Source organism: Bufo gargarizans, chromosome 9 (assembly GCF_014858855.1).
Source record: "Bufo gargarizans isolate SCDJY-AF-19 chromosome 9, ASM1485885v1, whole genome shotgun sequence".
NCBI classification, from domain to species: Eukaryota; Metazoa; Chordata; class Amphibia; order Anura; family Bufonidae; genus Bufo; species Bufo gargarizans.
Genome location: NC_058088.1, coordinates 105325769 through 105342309, shown reverse-complemented (window position 1 = coordinate 105342309; position 16541 = coordinate 105325769). Strand labels below are relative to the sequence as shown.

General features: G+C 42.4%; 1 protein-coding gene across 2 annotated transcripts in view; it reads right to left on the bottom strand.

Annotated features, from left to right (window-relative positions):
• Positions 1-16541, bottom strand: part of ARHGEF9 (Cdc42 guanine nucleotide exchange factor 9) — a 381458-nt gene that overhangs the window by 189016 nt on the left and 175901 nt on the right. The window contains exon 1 of one of the 2 annotated variants that reach the window (XM_044268651.1): positions 13154-13251. The exons of the other annotated variant lie outside the window; for it this stretch is intronic. The gene's annotated coding sequence lies outside the window, so the exon portion shown is untranslated. Of the gene's footprint in view, positions 1-13153; positions 13252-16541 lie in introns of those variants that run through there. 2 annotated transcript variants of the gene reach the window in all.

The following is a 16541-nucleotide window of genomic DNA, read 5'->3' as shown; positions in this document are numbered from 1 at the left end:
TTTTTTTACAAGTGCATCTAATATACTTCCCATACACTGCTTTGTGGCAAGGGGCAGAGGAGCACATAGCCATTATGCTGCCTACCGCCCCATCATATCAAATTCTTGACCTAACCCCTTCCCTTCAGCCAGAAGTGTAACTTGACCAGCATGCACTTTCTATAATACCAGTGTCTTCGTATACAAGGATCTTTGGGCCCCCTCAGGCTCCTGGGCCTGGTAGCGACTGCTACCTCTGCACCCCCTATAGCTACGCTCCTGCGCACAGGCCAGCTTGGGAGGAGTGGTGGCGGCTATAAGGGTGGTCTTAGTTCTCACAGTGACTAATCCTGAGCCAGCGCTCTCCCAGTCTGCATGCACAGTGCTTTGAATGGCTAATCCTTCTTCACCTCAGGACACACCCTGGACTTTGGGGTTCCCTGCTTAGTGGTGGCTGGGGTGCCCTTGATATTAGATGAGCAGAGGGGTGCAAGGTAGGAGATGAGATATGGAGACCAATGACCAGGCCAGCTTGATTTTAATAAAATACAGTGCACAGTGCAAATACAAGCAGTGGGCACATTTCCCAAGTATATCACACAGTAGACTTTTCTCAACGGCTGGATATAGGAGGTGGGTACCTCCCTAAGTTTCTTTCCATAGATATAAGCAATCTTCAAAAGTTATGCAAACTCTCCATATTTAACTCTGCAATGCTCAACTGCAGGGTGCAGTCCTAAATCAGATGACCAGTCTGCCTCAGTAGTGTGGCAGCTGCCAGAAGAAACATAACCAAAACCATGGACAATGAAGTCTGAAGCTGTAAATGTGCATCACTTTTTACTGACTTTGTACAAGCACTGCCCTTTCTGAATGGTCCTCAACCTTCTGTAAAAATGTAATGCTTCTTTCTCTCAGAGGTTGGTCCTTAAAAAAGTTGCTTTTATGGCAGGTTGAAATCATACATGGATGATGTCTCACTGCAGAAGAATTATTTTCTTCTGCTTTAACTTGTCTGGTTTACACACCAGCAATAGCATGCCAGTTAACTATTTCGTACCCATATACAGCCCTTTAAGATACATAGGTTTATTCCAAATGGTTTTGGTATGCATTACCTGTCCGGGCTGCAGTGGCGTGATCCTCATCTTCGGCGGGAAAAACACACTGCCCAGCCGCAACCCCCAGTGCAATGCTCTATTTCTCTACGCAGTGCGCTGTGGGAGACAGGCAGTGGACTGATATACAGTCCATCTGCCCAGTTACTTGTTTAGTTATGTGTCTGACCTATTGGGGCACCAGGTCCCCGGACCAGAACCTGATTGGCACACCAAAATATCAGATACTCAACTAAATTGTTAATTGGGCAGATTTACTGTATATCAGTCCACTGCCTGTATCTCCCAGCGGATGCGTGTTGCTGGGGAGAAACAGAGCATTGCACTGAGTTGCTAAGGACATGGCTTTGTCAAAGGGGGGGGCAGCATGTTTCTCCAGGTGTGGCCACGCCGAAGCTAAGGATCACGCCACTGGAGCCCGGACAGATAGGTTCATTACACCTGATCATTTTAACAGAGAACCACTGGGTCACTGCAATAACACAGCCTTATGCATATATTTTATAGATGCCTACATAATTAAAATTCACCTACTGACTGGTCCTCTGAGATGCTGGTCATATTGCTAGTATGCAGCTCGTTAATATGGATTTATAGTGCCTCTCTCCCACTTTATGCGCCTTCTCAGCCATGCATCTAGGCTGAAATTGGTCATGTCACATTTCTCTGGTGGCCTAGCTTAATTTCTACAACCTCTAAGGCATGCTGCACAATATTTGGTAGGAGTCATTTTCCTGACTAGTTTAGCTTTGACACCCTGCCCTCTGAGGACCTGATCCTTAACACCATCTCAGCTTGAATAAAAAAGCATCATTGTCCGAAACATAAATAAATTCTGTTTTGTATAATTAATTTGGTGTGTGGTTTCTTTATCTTTATACAATTCTGGATGTGGTTGTGACCTGTGACAGTGGACACCATAGACACCTGAACCAACCTAGGACAACAAACAAAGGATTGGGTGGCTTGAAAAATCTTTGCTGAAGATCTGATAGTCGTTTCCATACTCTTAGACAATCATCACTCCTAGCAGGATGCTTGAGGGGCATCCATGTTGCCTATAACCAGTGAGGGCCTTTCAATTATTGTTATGATCATTAGCAAATCATAATGATAATTTACCCGGATTTTAGAGGCAGGATTGCTTTAATGAGGAACCGCCATCATTCCTGACATCTGTTCTAGAGAATAATAACAAAAAATGATAATTCTGTAGCATATTTCTTTATGACACTATTCAGTGACATTCCTCTATTATTCTTACTATAAGTTTATGACATAATGGACATCTGGCTGTTACCAGTGGGAGGGGTGTCCCTGCGCTGCTAGTGCCTGACTGCGGAGTGACACCACAACACCCGCTGGTAACACCCAATTGTACATTTATTCATAAATGGAATAGTAGAGGAATGGCCCAACAGTCAGTTTTAAGAAAAGATGTTCCAGAATTGTTATTGCATGGACAACACAAGGCTTAGTAAAACAGAAGGAGAGGTGACAGGTCCTCTTTAAATGGCGCCTAGTTATTCCCATGCCCTATGCAAATACAATTTGCAAGCGTCAGTTTAGACAACAGCTATGCATTTCTCTGACTAAAGGTCATAGGCACCCACCAAACTCCCAATTATGCCATGTACAGTTAAGAAAACTGCATGTGGTCTAATCAGAAAACTTAGGATCTTATGAAAGCCCCTAATTCTATTCCTTATTCTGCTACGGAAAGCACAACATGAGAAATGCAGCAGACAAAATTTCTAATCATGTTGCTTTTGTAGGCCAAGTAATGAGAGGAGGCATGTTCTACAGAGATGCTACATAGGCAAGATTTATGCAAGCCCAAGAGCAGAAAGCAGGTCAGGCAATGCAGCAGCATGCTGTTTATCTATGGAGATGAAACTGAATGCTGTAGCTTTATGACATGGGGCACCACTTAGGGATTAGCGTGCGGTACTGCATTGATTATAAAAAAAACAACAGGCTAATATCAAAAACAGGGGCTAATTGTATGGCCAAGAGAAAAAAGATTCTTATTTGTAAAATAGCTTTTTATATTGAGGGTCTTCTTGCCACAGCTGATACCCGGGTTCCCTGTAGAATCTCCAATGTTGACAGGCAGAGGTAGGATAGATAGGACTACAGGAATTTTTTTATGGAGGGGGGTCCTAAATAGACAATCCCTCATCAGAAAATGAGCTTTTTTTTTTAACTCGTTTTTATTTTCGGTTCTACTATCTGTTTTTAAAAAAAAGCTCATCTACTCCCCCTCCCTACACAATTACTTCTGTACAGATCAAACAGCATGACTGTAAGACCCCTTTCACATGAGCGAGTTTTCTACGCGGGTGCAATGTGTGACGTGAACACATAGCACCCCCACTGAATCCTGATCCCTTTCACTGTTTTCATGCATCACTTCTGCGTTGTGTGAAAAACGCAGCATGTTCTATATTCAGCGTTTTTCATGCAGCCCTGGCCCCATAGAAGTGAATGGGGCTTCAGTGAACAAGCACTTGCCTCCGGATGCAATGCGTTTTTCACTGATGGTTGCTAAGAGATGTTGTTTGTAAACCTTCAGTTTTTTATCACGCGCGTGAAAAACGTATCAAAATGCATTGGTACCAGCGCGGAAAAAACTGGACAAGTGAACGCAATCGCAGTCAAAACTGACTGAACTTGCTTGCAAAATGGTGCGAGTTTCACTGAACGCACCCTGAACACATCCGGACCTAATCCGTCATGAAAGGGGCCTAACAATCTCCCATAGAAGCGTCGTATAGAAGAAACCGCAGCACTCTCCTGTCTTCAATTCAGTGGAATTTATTTCACCAGCAAAAAAAAATGCGACGTTTCGACCGTAAAGGTCTTTCTCAAGCAACTGTTGCTTGAGAAAGACCTTTACGGTCGAAACGTCGCATTTTTTTTTGCTGGTGAAATAAATTCCACTGAATTGAAGACAGGAGAGTGCTGCGGTTTCTTCTATACGACGCATCCAAGGGGGAACTTCTGACTGGCTCCCAACACGGCTGGCACCACCACAAGATAAGACTTACATTTTTCGTTGTGCTGCTATACGCATTTTTTCCTAATCTCCCATAGAAGTCAATGAACATGTATAGTGTACAGGTTGCTAGGGTCCATGTGGCTGTTGTAAAGCAAATCACTTAGTGGCATCTCAGGCAAGATGGCTGCCACTATAATCAGATACAGAAAATAGAATAAAAAAATCTACAATCAGAAAATAAAAATGTAAGAAAGAATATGTATCAGTCTTTGTTTTTTAGCAGCAAAAAAATAGATGATCCATTCCCTTTAAGACTGACTAAAGAACTGTTGATGTGAGTGGCAAATGACATATGACTAAACAGACAAGCCTACATGATGAATGCTGGGTGATATCAACAGATCAAAAATGACAGTAAAGTTTTTCAAACTTTCAGCTTTTACAAAACCTTAGTGAATTATGATTAAAAAAAACTCCCCCTCCTCCAGCACAATTTTTTTTTTTTAAAGCAATGACAATAATCCAACTTGCCGGCATTCTTTATATACGGCAAAGAAAGTAAAACCGTGTCTGACAAAGTTTGTTATGTTACATAAGAATGTATAGTAATTGGTATAATTGAGGGATGTCTCCTGGTAACAAAAGTAACTGGCTTGTGTGAACACTAGATGAATCATATACAAGATTAGTCAGAATGTAAATTCAGTGCATCTCATGAAAAAAGGAACATGAAAGTGGGACCCAGGAGTACAACTTCACTAAGGGTACTTTCACACTTGCGGCAGGGGATTTCGGCAGGCAGTTCCGTCGCCTGCCGGATCCGTCAAAACGTATGCCAATCCGGAAAAACGGATCCGGCATAAAACATTTTTTCACATTTTTTCGGTCTGAGCATGCACAGATCGCAATGCCGGAACACTCGGGCCGGCATTAATGCATTTCATTGAATGTTCCGGAATTTTGGACGGAGATAAAACCGTATTATTTTCTGTCCTGAAAAGTAAAAAAGACTGAACTGAAGACATCCTGATGCATCCTAAACGGATTGCTCTCCATTCAGAATGCATTAGGATAAAACTGTTCCGTTCTTTTCCAATATAGAGCACTTAGGCCCCTTTCACACGGGCGAGAATTCCGCGCGGGTGCAATGCATGAGGTGAATGCATTGCACCCGCACTGAATCCAGACCCGTTCACTTAAATGGGGCCGTGTAGATGAGTGGTGATTTTCACGCATCACTTGTGCATTGCGTGAAAATCGCAGCATGCTCTATATTCTGCGTTTTTCACGCAACGCAGGCCCCATAGAAGCGAATGGGGCTGTGTGAAAATCGCAAGTATCCGCAAGCAAGTGCGGATGCTGTGTGATTTTCACGCACGGTTGCTCGGTGACGATCAGGATGGTGACCGATCTTTATTATTTCCCCTTATAACATGGTTATAAGGGAAAATAATAGCATTCTTAATACATAATGCTAAGTAAATTAGGGATGGAGGGGTTAAAAATAATTTAATTAAATTAAACTCACCTCATCCACTTGATGGATGGTGATGGACCATGTGATGAGCGCAGTGACTTCACCAAAGGTCCTTTTCCTCCCAGGTCCTCAAAGAAGAAGAAAGAAGACGAGTCGGGCTGCGCGAACAAGTGGATGAGGTGAGTTTAATAATTTAAAAAAAAAAATTTAACCCCTCCATCCCTAATTTACTTAGCATTCTGTATTAAGAATGCTACTATTTTCCCTTATAACCATGTTATAAGGGAAAATAATAAAATCTATACAACACCGATCCCAAATCTGAACTTCTGTGAAGAAGTCCGGGTTCGGGTCTGGGTACCAAACATGCCAATTTTTCTCACGTGTGTGAAAAACGCATTAAAACGCTTTGCACTTGTGCAGAAAAATCATGTTCCTGCAATGCACCCGCATCTTTTGCCGCAACACACCCGCAACGCCTGTGTGAAAGAGGCCTAAAGAAATCAGCCAAGATACCAGGAAGAGAATTGTGGACTTGCACAAGTCCAGCTCAACCTTGGGTGCAATTTCAAGATACCTGAAGATGCCTCGTTCATCTGTACAAACAAGATGGGAATGTCCAGCCATCATACTGCTCAGGAAGGAGACGGGTTCTGTGTCCAAGAGATGAACATGCTTTGATCCGACATGTGCATATCCACCCAAGAACAAAAGCAAAAGACCTTGTGAAGATGATTGCAGAAGCTAGTATGATTGTGTCAATATCCAGAGTGAAACGAGTACTGTATCAACATGGGCTGAAAGGCCACTCTACTAGGAAGAAGCCATTACTCCAAAAGAAACATAAGCAAGCCAGAAAAAAGCCTGCCTGCCCTGCTTGTTTCTTAAATACCTATGCATTCATCTACCCTACCAGTGTGCGGTCCAGATCTAGTAACCTGTATTTAAGCCCCAGTTACTATTCAGACTGTTCTTGTGGTTTTGGTGCATTTTCTGTATCCTGCACTCCCAGTCTTTGCACTGAAAGTTAGCTGCTAACTACATAGGGACAGTCCCTGGAGGTAGCAGTCCGGTTGGTTCCCTGCAGTAAAGGCCAGATGTATGTACAAGGGTTAAAGGGTAAATACCCAGGGAGCGATGGAATAACACCCGTAGCGTTAGTCCTACCCCAAACCATTTAATTGGCACAGTGGGTTCACATTCACTGCTCCATACAAAGCATACACAGTATGGCAGTAAATTGTATGGATAAGCGTGTTTATGGCAAAACACACCCTATGACATCTCAGATTGTTGAAGCAAGCACATTTGATAATTGTAGAATATTTTATTAAATTGAACTCTAAATTTACAGACTATGTAATCTACTAAAAGAGCAGGGAGAATGTCAAGAATGAGTAAAGGGTTTTACATGTCCTCCCTGTAAGAGAGTGATGGACTGCTGAACTACGGCCCCTGCTGACACGACAGCATCCTTAGCACCAGGATGCAATGCTCTGTTTTCTCCTGCAGTGGGAGTATGCTGCAGACGATTAGTAGTGGCTGATTGTTCAGTTTCTCTATTACTGCGTGCTGGTGTTTCCGACTAATGGAGCACCGAGCTTATTGGATTGCTCGTTCCTCTAACCCTGGCTTGTTTCTTAACCACTCTCTGTCTCTCGCTTGTTACTGCATAGCTTGTCTGGTTTTGACCCATTTATGTAGAACTCTGGTATTCTGTCTGTCTGTCCTTAATGTTTGTCTGTCTCTGCACTTAAATAGCGTAGGGACCATCGACTAGTTGTGGTTTAGCTAACTAGGGCTTGCACTGAAATTAGATAGGGAAGGAGGGCTGGTTCTAGTCTTAGGGCTCACTGTTCTTGTCTGTCCCTACCTACAGTCGTAACACTCCCTCAGAAAAAGGGAAGATGGCTTACATGTGTATTTATGATTGTGTTCTCTAATGCTAGTAGACTTTAGGTTTACCCCTTGAGACAAAAATGTATAAGATTAAGGGGACAACAAAATAAAAGATCTATCTATCTATCTATCTATCTATCTATATATATATATATATATATATATATATATATATACCCAATGATGTGTAACTTTTTGGGAGATCTCATAGACATTACTTGTCCAATATTGAAATTGCACTTTAAAGTAATCTAGAATAATGTAGTTTGAATTATTCCCAGACACCTTGGAACATGATTCAAGGTAGGCATTTATATGCTATCCTTCAACTAATATTAAGAATTCTCTTGTTGACTAAAGAGACCCCATTTTCCAGATATACTACTAAGGCAAATATGGCATAAAAAGAAACTTCCAGGAGTGTATAAATCAGACTTATTTGATAGATTACTGTTGAAAATCAATTTTCTTTGCATAATTGTGTTGTTATTACGTGTATCCATTTCAATATTAAGAAAATACACTGACAGGCGCTTATTGATTAATATGACCCTCCAGATTACCCTTTAGAAATAAGTCATTAGTAAGTCATATCTCTTTAGAAAAGAGCAAAAATATTACGTTGTGCTGTCTGCATTGTTTGCGGCTCCATAGAAATTAATAGGTCCCCATCCGATACACAAAAAATACCGAAAATATGGTCACGTGCATGGTGCCTATATGTCTGTGCAAAATGACACAGTTACCAAATTATCCAATCTTTAAAAAAAAATTGCATGCCTAATAAAGAGAGAACAATGAAATGTGCCTTTGTGTTGGTACAAATGTCTCATTGTTTTCTCCAATATTGCATGTTGAGAGTACAATATGTTGTCCCTCTTCCTGCTCTTCTGAGAAATTTGCACAAAGGGGTTATCCAGCATTTTCTTCTAACCTAAATTCCACCCACCTCCCCACCAGACCTGTGAAGGGAGGCAAACTTAATTGTGGTCATGTGTCACTTGGGGGACTCTTCACTGCTGCAGCCAGTCATTGTCTGCAGCATCATATGATGACCTCCATCTATTCTACAAGTTGACAAGAGGGGACTAAAGCACAGCAAAAACAGTGGTGAACCAAAAGAGCAGGTAAGTGTACTTCCTTTCACAGGCCCAGCAGAGAGGAAGGGTGGGGTTCAACCAAAAAAACTTTCAGTTGACTCGCTTTTCTGACTAGAATGTGTTGTGGCACTGATGCATTTCCAGTTAGCTAGTTATACTCCCCTATCATTAAGTTCAAGAAATGGAATGAAACAATATATTTTTTTCACGAAGAAAAATGCGACAAGATGGGAAATAACCGAGTTTCCATTCTAACAGTGCGTGCCTTACATCACTTATAGGTGACCCACATAGATAAAGGCATTCTGTTCTGTGGGGATTGTCCTATTGTGCGGAAGTGTGCACAAATCTCTAATGAAAGAACTCCATAGGGATCAATGATTTATATTACTGCTCGGTGGAAGCGCGTTAAAGCAGTAAAGCACAAGGTTAAAAAATATACATGCTGCAAGCCGAAACAGCTCTTCAGACGATATGAGGTGTAGTCCCCATGAGATCTACCTAACTAGTATAGAAGAAGGTGGAGAGGATAATTTTACAACCTAGCCACACAGATCTACATGAGCTGAAACGAATGGTGATAGTTTCATAAGATTATGGACAGCTATCAGATACAGGCCTGGGAAATATTGTAGCTGGAGATGGTCGAATCGATTTGCAAGGTTTTAGATTTGCAGCAAAGCAGAGCGTTTCTCATTTTGGAAAATCAATGGAGAAGAACATTTTGAAAGATTCACTGCTCTTCTGGTTTCGCCAAAGTAATTGTGGCTTTGTTGGTTCCTGACTTAAAGAGAACTTGTCACTATGTAGTGCAATCTGCAGGCAGCATGTTATAGAGCAGGAGGAGCTGAGCAGACTGATATATAGTTTTATGGGAACAGATTGATTTGTAATTTTCTACATTTAAACGGGTTATCTGGGTTCAGAGATGAAGTCGGACATAAGCTCGCCTTATTTTTTACCATGTCTGAGTGGAGCATCAGAGTATTTCTTGCTTCGATGCTCCCCCTTGCCCTGGGCAAAGGCTTTTAATTTACTACAGGTGATGTACCGATCTTCACAAGAGTATGCTAGGTGGAGCCATCAGCCTAGCAGTGATCCTGGTGACGTCACCACCACAAATGGGCGTTCTTTAGCGCTGGCCTAGGTGCTAGAAATGCTCCGATGCTCCACTGATACAGGCTAAACGTGTGAAGGGGAGCTTATGTTCGAGTTCAGCTCTGAACTCTACTCTTTCTGAGTTAGTTGAACACAGAACTTATCTTATGAGCGATTGATGCCTATCTATGTATACACATTTACACAGAAGATTATATCAATCACTGATATTTAGACATTTAAATCTCTGCTTTTTCTAAGTTCAAGATAGCCCATTCAGCTATCATCAGAGATTGATAGCATTCTCTGTGTGTGTATACATATGTAGCAGTCAAAAACTAATAAGATGGGTTCAACTGAACTCACAAAGAGCAGAAACCTACAGATGTAGCAAAGTTAACAGTCACAGTCATAACGAGTTAACTAGATGTGATAACTCACCAGGTGTGACTGTTAAATCATCTGTAAATGTATAAGTTTCAAGTTTTGCTGAATCTTTTCCCACAAACTATATACATATATATATATATATATATACACACACAGTATCTGCTCAGCTCCTCCCGCTCTATAATATACTACCTGCAGACTGCACTCTATCTCATGGTGGCATTTTTTTTTAAAGGAGTTGTCTGGGACTAAAATATTTATGACCTCTCCTCAGGACAAGTCATCAATATCTAATTGGCTGAGTTCCGCCTGTCGACACCCCCTCCCATCGGTGGTTTTAAGAGGCCACGGTACTCGGAGGAGTACTATGGCCTCATCATAGTATACCAAGGACAGCTCCATCTATTGGATAGCAGCTGTGCTTGGTATTGCAGCTTAATCCATTTCACTTAAATTAAACTGAACTTTATAAAGGCCATGCGACCAATGGACTTGATGTCACAGGCTGAGGAAGAGGATGCAGCCTCACCTAAGCTCCATTGCCTCTAACAACACTTGGTTGTCTGGTGCACAGTTGGGCTCCTACCCATCAAATTTTGATGACCGATCCTGCGAATACATCATCAGTGTTTGAGTCCCAAGCAACCCTTCTGATAATCATTGCATTGCCACTGTGTAAAAATAAGCAATATAGATGACATGCTATGGAATATACATTATATAATACAGTATACAAACACCTTCTCCAACTACAACTATTGACTATAGTAAACAGGGGGGGGGGGGGGGGGTCGAACATTTCATCTGTGATTTCAGTTTCTATCTTGGACACAACTACAGTACATTACAACAAGTACCTCTGTTCCTAAGAAAGATCGCTCTGTTTGTGAGTGTTTTAACACTGTCAACCATAACATAAGTTCTTAAAGTTCCCACAAGGCACATTCTGTGCCTGTTAAACAACCCTAAATAGAAAAGATGAAGAAATAACTGTGAGATATAAAAGCCCACTAGGCTTTATGATACCTCTCTGGATATACAAGACTTTTTAATCATGTCTGTTCCAAGTTACCCACTGAAAATACACGCCATGTTGGTTGTGATAGTGTTTTGCACCACAGGTATACAAATGAAATACCATCGCAAGCGTTATCTAGTTCTTAATCACAATAAGAGTTTGATGTACCATGATAAGTCATGTAAGTCTAAGAGCTGAAATAACCACCCATTTAGATGCAGGTTCCATGACGTGGAATGGGTAATGAAAAGTATGTATGTATATAGAGAAGGTGCTGAGAACTGGTGATATAATTCCAGTATGAAGAAGATTCCTTCCCCTACTTGAGAATTAGCAAATTAAAAAGAAAATCGGGCAAAGGATCCATTTCATCATTGGAAACAATGTCATACAGAATAAAAAATGATGGGTGCTCGGAGGAATCTAGAAATCCTCGTCCTATGCCTCAACTACAGTTTAGTGTCTCAGGTTCATGCTGTCGGTCTCAGCCTTTCCATGGAAAGAGTGGTGGTCTGAGGGACAGACCTTTATCATTTCAGTGCCATAATTCCGTGACTCTACTTTCTTAGTATGCTTTTGTTGGGTTACATACAGAATTATTTTTTTTTTGGGGGGGGGGGGGGGGGGATTCTTCTTATGGGAAAAGTTTGAGCTTAGTTTGGGCATACACTATGGGGAAGCTTTATCAGACTGGTGTACAGTAGAACTGGGGCTTAGTTGCTCATAAGAACCAATCAGATTCCACCTTTTATTTTTCACAGCTCCTTTGGAAAATGAAAGGTGCAATCGAATTGGTTGCTACGGGCAACTAAGCCAGTTCTATTTTACATCAGTTTGATAAATCTCCCCCTATGCTCCTAAATGTTTCAGCTAAGGGTCATAATATTAAAATAATCTATATAAAAATAATAGGTAATACATAGATGCATATTTTGATCAATAAATACCTTACTGTATATACCCACAAAACCATCAATTGACAGCACACGTAATAAACAGCAATGCCCAAACAGCCTAAATCAGTTTCATATTTATGCAAACTGTTGTTGTGGACGCTCCGCAAATTCACAAATACCAAGGAGCACTTAGGTCAATCCCTTAGGATTATTCACACATCACTTTGTTGGAGATCAGTACAATCCAGTTCACTACGGATTATATTATCAGACCAATGAAGCGTATTATGGCCAAAAGTAGCCACTTCTCTGACATTTATAGACAGCTCTGAAACTTCCTACCGTAACTCCTAGCCCAAATCCTGCTGTATATTACATTTCAGCTCATAGATCTAGTTTGCCCCGCTTAGGTAATTCATCATTACTAGTTTAATGAGCATCTGCAAAAAAAACACATTAAACCATATGGCAGCTTTCCGGACTTCTAGAATATAGTAGTGATGGAGAAGGCAAAACCGACCCACTAAAGCCTACACCGTCTGAACTGACGCTAAGTCATCATGGTCCATTCACCAGGCAAGATTCTATGAAATCAATCAAATGTGTTAATTATAAGACATTGGCTCAGAAGACATAGTAGGTATTTTACAAGAGAAATCACAGTGCCCCCTGTCTTATCCAAGTAAAGTGGAAAGTAATTGCACCAGTCATGACCCTTCTACTAGGAAAGCTATGGTAACACTGCTGTACTAGGGAGAGAAGCATTTTCCTCCTAGCAACAGGCGCTTCGACTGGAGGTTTCTCTAAAAAGTGAGGGGGCAGGTTCTTTCAGTATATGAAAGAGGGCAGGATGGCCATAGTCTATGGAAGTAGTCTACACATGCCCTCACTTCTATGGGGAGATAGCTGGAATCCAGTCTTTTTACTTCCCTGAGCAGATTGCTATAGCCATGGCAGGTAGTCAAGACTTGTCTTGACATACTCTCTTTCTGGCTGTGGAGTATCAGAGGCCTTCATGATGGCTTTAGGATGTGCAGATGTGCAGGTCATGATTCTCTATAGATACTCACAGATACCTATGCATTCCATTACAGCACATGACATCACATGCCACAGCATGACATCATTCCCAGTACACAGGCCTGGATTCTAAAGCCCAGCAATGTGTAAAACCTACCTTTCCAACCTATCATTCATGTCTCCTATGTGATCCGAATAGCTGAGTGCCTATGGCCGCAGAGAAACACAACCATACTCCCAAGATGTGAATCAATTATTCAAAGCAGATCCCCGAATGTTACTCCATAAACCCCTTAAAATCCATCCAGCCCTGACTACCCCCCCTACCCACTGCAGCATTTATTAACTCTACGTGGTATGTGCAGCTTCACACACGAGCGTTGCCAGCAGCCCGGTGGCGCTGGGTCTATTTTTAGCTGCAGCTGTCAGTTTCGCGGCCGTGTGAAGCATCATCCTTTGGCTGAGCTTTCTATACAACGGGAATAGGTCCCCTCGAAATAGTAGAATAACCCATTCTAAGCCAGACGGGGCCTGCAGCAGCATAACCTGGGGGGGGGGGTAGGGGGAAAACTGCAACAGAAAGACAAAAAACAGGCAAGCAACAAAGCAGGTATAGGTGCCTCCACATAACAAAGTATCCTTACATTGGTACATGCTCTTGATACCTCAATATGGGATGAAGAGTCTAGCAACCTCCCTCTGCACAGAGATGCATCTCCATGTTCTGTAGAGCCAGTAATGATGTGTATAAAATGGCTGGAGCTTAGCCCCGTAGATCTGCGCTGCCTCTCAGAGAGAAGGGTAGAGATAGCAGCAGCTACCTGGACTCACCATCCCCTCTCTGCCGCTGGTCCATGCTAGGTTCTGTCGATCCATCCTGAGCGATGCTTGTGGCCCCCTTACTCCTGGGTTTTAACCCCCTCAGTGCCAGCTGCAGACTCACATCTGTTTCCCTCTGCGTTATTAGCACATTGCCTCTTAGCTTTGGGGGCTTTTCTTGGGTGGTTGAAAGAGACCCTTTTGCTTTGTGTCTCTCACTCTCATACATACACACACACATCCCCTCCCCCTCTCTCTGTCTCGCTCTCATTCCCCTCCTTCTCACCCTTTTTATTCTCAGTCTTTTCCATTTACTCTCATCTCTAGATTGAGTCAATTCGTTTTAATTTCACGATCATTTGCTTTGTGCGGAAATGCGCTCTTACTTCAAGCCTACCCATTATTCTCATTTACATATTTTATATTAAGGCAAGGCATTCATTATATTTCTAATCTTCTCATTCCACTTTTTGGGGTCTGAAATGTAGAAGCTAAACCAATAACATGGCTGTATGTAGGAGAAGAGACTAAAATCCATTCCATTTCTTTGTGGCCCATATGCCGAACTATTCATTTCAATGGGGCTGCAAAAAAAACGGAAATGACTCCGTTTGTATTCCAAGTCCGTGTGTCTGCATGACCGTTCCGCAAAAAAATAGAACATGTGCTCTTACTGTCAGCATTATAGCCAAGAATAGAACTATTTTATTAGGGGCCGGCCCTACCGTTCCGCAAAATGCATAATGCACATGTCCGGTATCCGTGTTTTGCGGAGCGCAAAACACCCAACGGTCGTGTGCATGAGCCCTAAGAGGAAGATACTCTTAATTTGGCTAAGGCCTCTTGCACTTTTTTTTTGTTTTTTGCGTTCCGTATATGGAACCATTTTTTTCCGCAAAAAAAACCCGGAAGAACTCCGTATGACTTCCCTTTCCATATTTCCGTTCCATTCAAAGATAGAATATGTCCTATTATTGTCCACGTAACAGACAAGGATAGTACTGTTCTATCAGGGGCCAGCCAGCTATAGCAAAAAACGGAATGCACACGGACGTCATCCGTATTTTTTGCGGATCCGTCTTTTGTGGACTGCAAAATACTGAAAAAGCCATACGGTCGTATGCAAGAGGCCTAAACAATATTAAGCCATATAACTTATAAAGCTACCGGGGAAAATTTAATTTGTTTGTACTTTTTGCTATTTTGTCATTTTTTCATCCTGTAGACATGTTTGCGTAACAAAGACCTATGGAGCCTCATAGCAAAACTTCAAATGAGGGCCCCACACCAGCATGACCACCTTCAGAAGCTTATGATAATGTTGGTTTTTCTTGTGCACAGGGATAATGCAAACAGAGGTGAGACAGTGGTCGGATAACGTACAGGGATACAGCACAAGCAGAGCAGCCCCATAGCAGCGTCTATGCTTGCTACCCTGGTTGTTGCACCCTGATCACCATTCATGCAGGTAAGGACCTAGATGAACTTGAATGGATCATGAGAACTAAGAGTTCAGGTGTTTAATTTTAATGAGCTACATGTAAAGCAGACAATTAAAGGGCATCTGTCAGCAGATTTGTAGCTATGAAGCTGACTGACCTGTTACATGTGCACTTGGCAGCTGAAGGCATCTGTGTTGGTCCCATGTTCAAATGTGGTGATGACGTTTTTACTGCCTGGTCCTGTCAAAGTGGAGGAGGCACTGCAGTTGCAGTGAAAGCAGAGCATCTAGGTGTAACAGCAACGCCCTTGTTGCTCCTAGAGGCTCATTTGCATATATTTAAACATTTTTATCATTATTATTGCATTGTACTCAGTTTCGGCTAAAAATCGTTTTTTTACTAATATGGAGCCCTTTTTTCTGTACAGAGCTGAGATGCTCTAATAGAGGGATCTGAATTTTGTCTCTGCTCTGTCAGCCAGCTAATCTGACAGACTCCTTACCTCTGCTCTCTGACATTATAAACACTCATTATAGCTCAGTGCTTATCCTACTGATAAGAATGTGGCTTAAAGGTGTTGTCCAGGTTCAGGGCTGAACCCGGAAATACCCATAATTTCACCCAGGCAGCCCCCCTGATGTTAGCTCCGATGCGCTCCCTTGCCCTGCACTGGATCGCGCAGGACAAGAGCTCTTTTATTTACAATAACACTGGGCTTTAGCCCAGCAGTGTGTTCAGTGAGTTAGGCCGATCTGCGCATGGGCAAAACGACGGTTTAGGGAAATTTCACAGCGAAGTTCAGCTGGACACCGGGACACTGCGCATGCGCCGGAGAGCCTTACCAGCCTTAGGGTAGGAAAAAATGATGGCCCAGTGCGCAAGCACGGCTAACTACAGAATATCCATCCGATCTCCGCGCCTGCGTAGTGTGGGGGTAGGGGAATCTGATGGCAATTTTTTCTGTTAAATAAATATATATATTTATTTAACAGAAAAAATGACCATCAGATCTCCCTACCCCCACACTGCGCAGGCGTGGAGATCGGGTGGATGTTCTGTAGTTAGCCTCGCTTGCGCCCTGGGCAGTAATTTTTCCCTACCCTAAGGCTGGTGAGGCTCTACGGCGCATGCGCAGTGTCCCGGGGTCCAGCTGAACTCCGCTGTGATATTTCCCTAAACTGTCGTTTTGCACATGCGCAGATCGGCACAACTCCGGCACGCCTCCTCACGTCATTTCCGGTGCGACCGGAAGTTACGAGGTAGGGAAATCTCACGAAGTAAGGT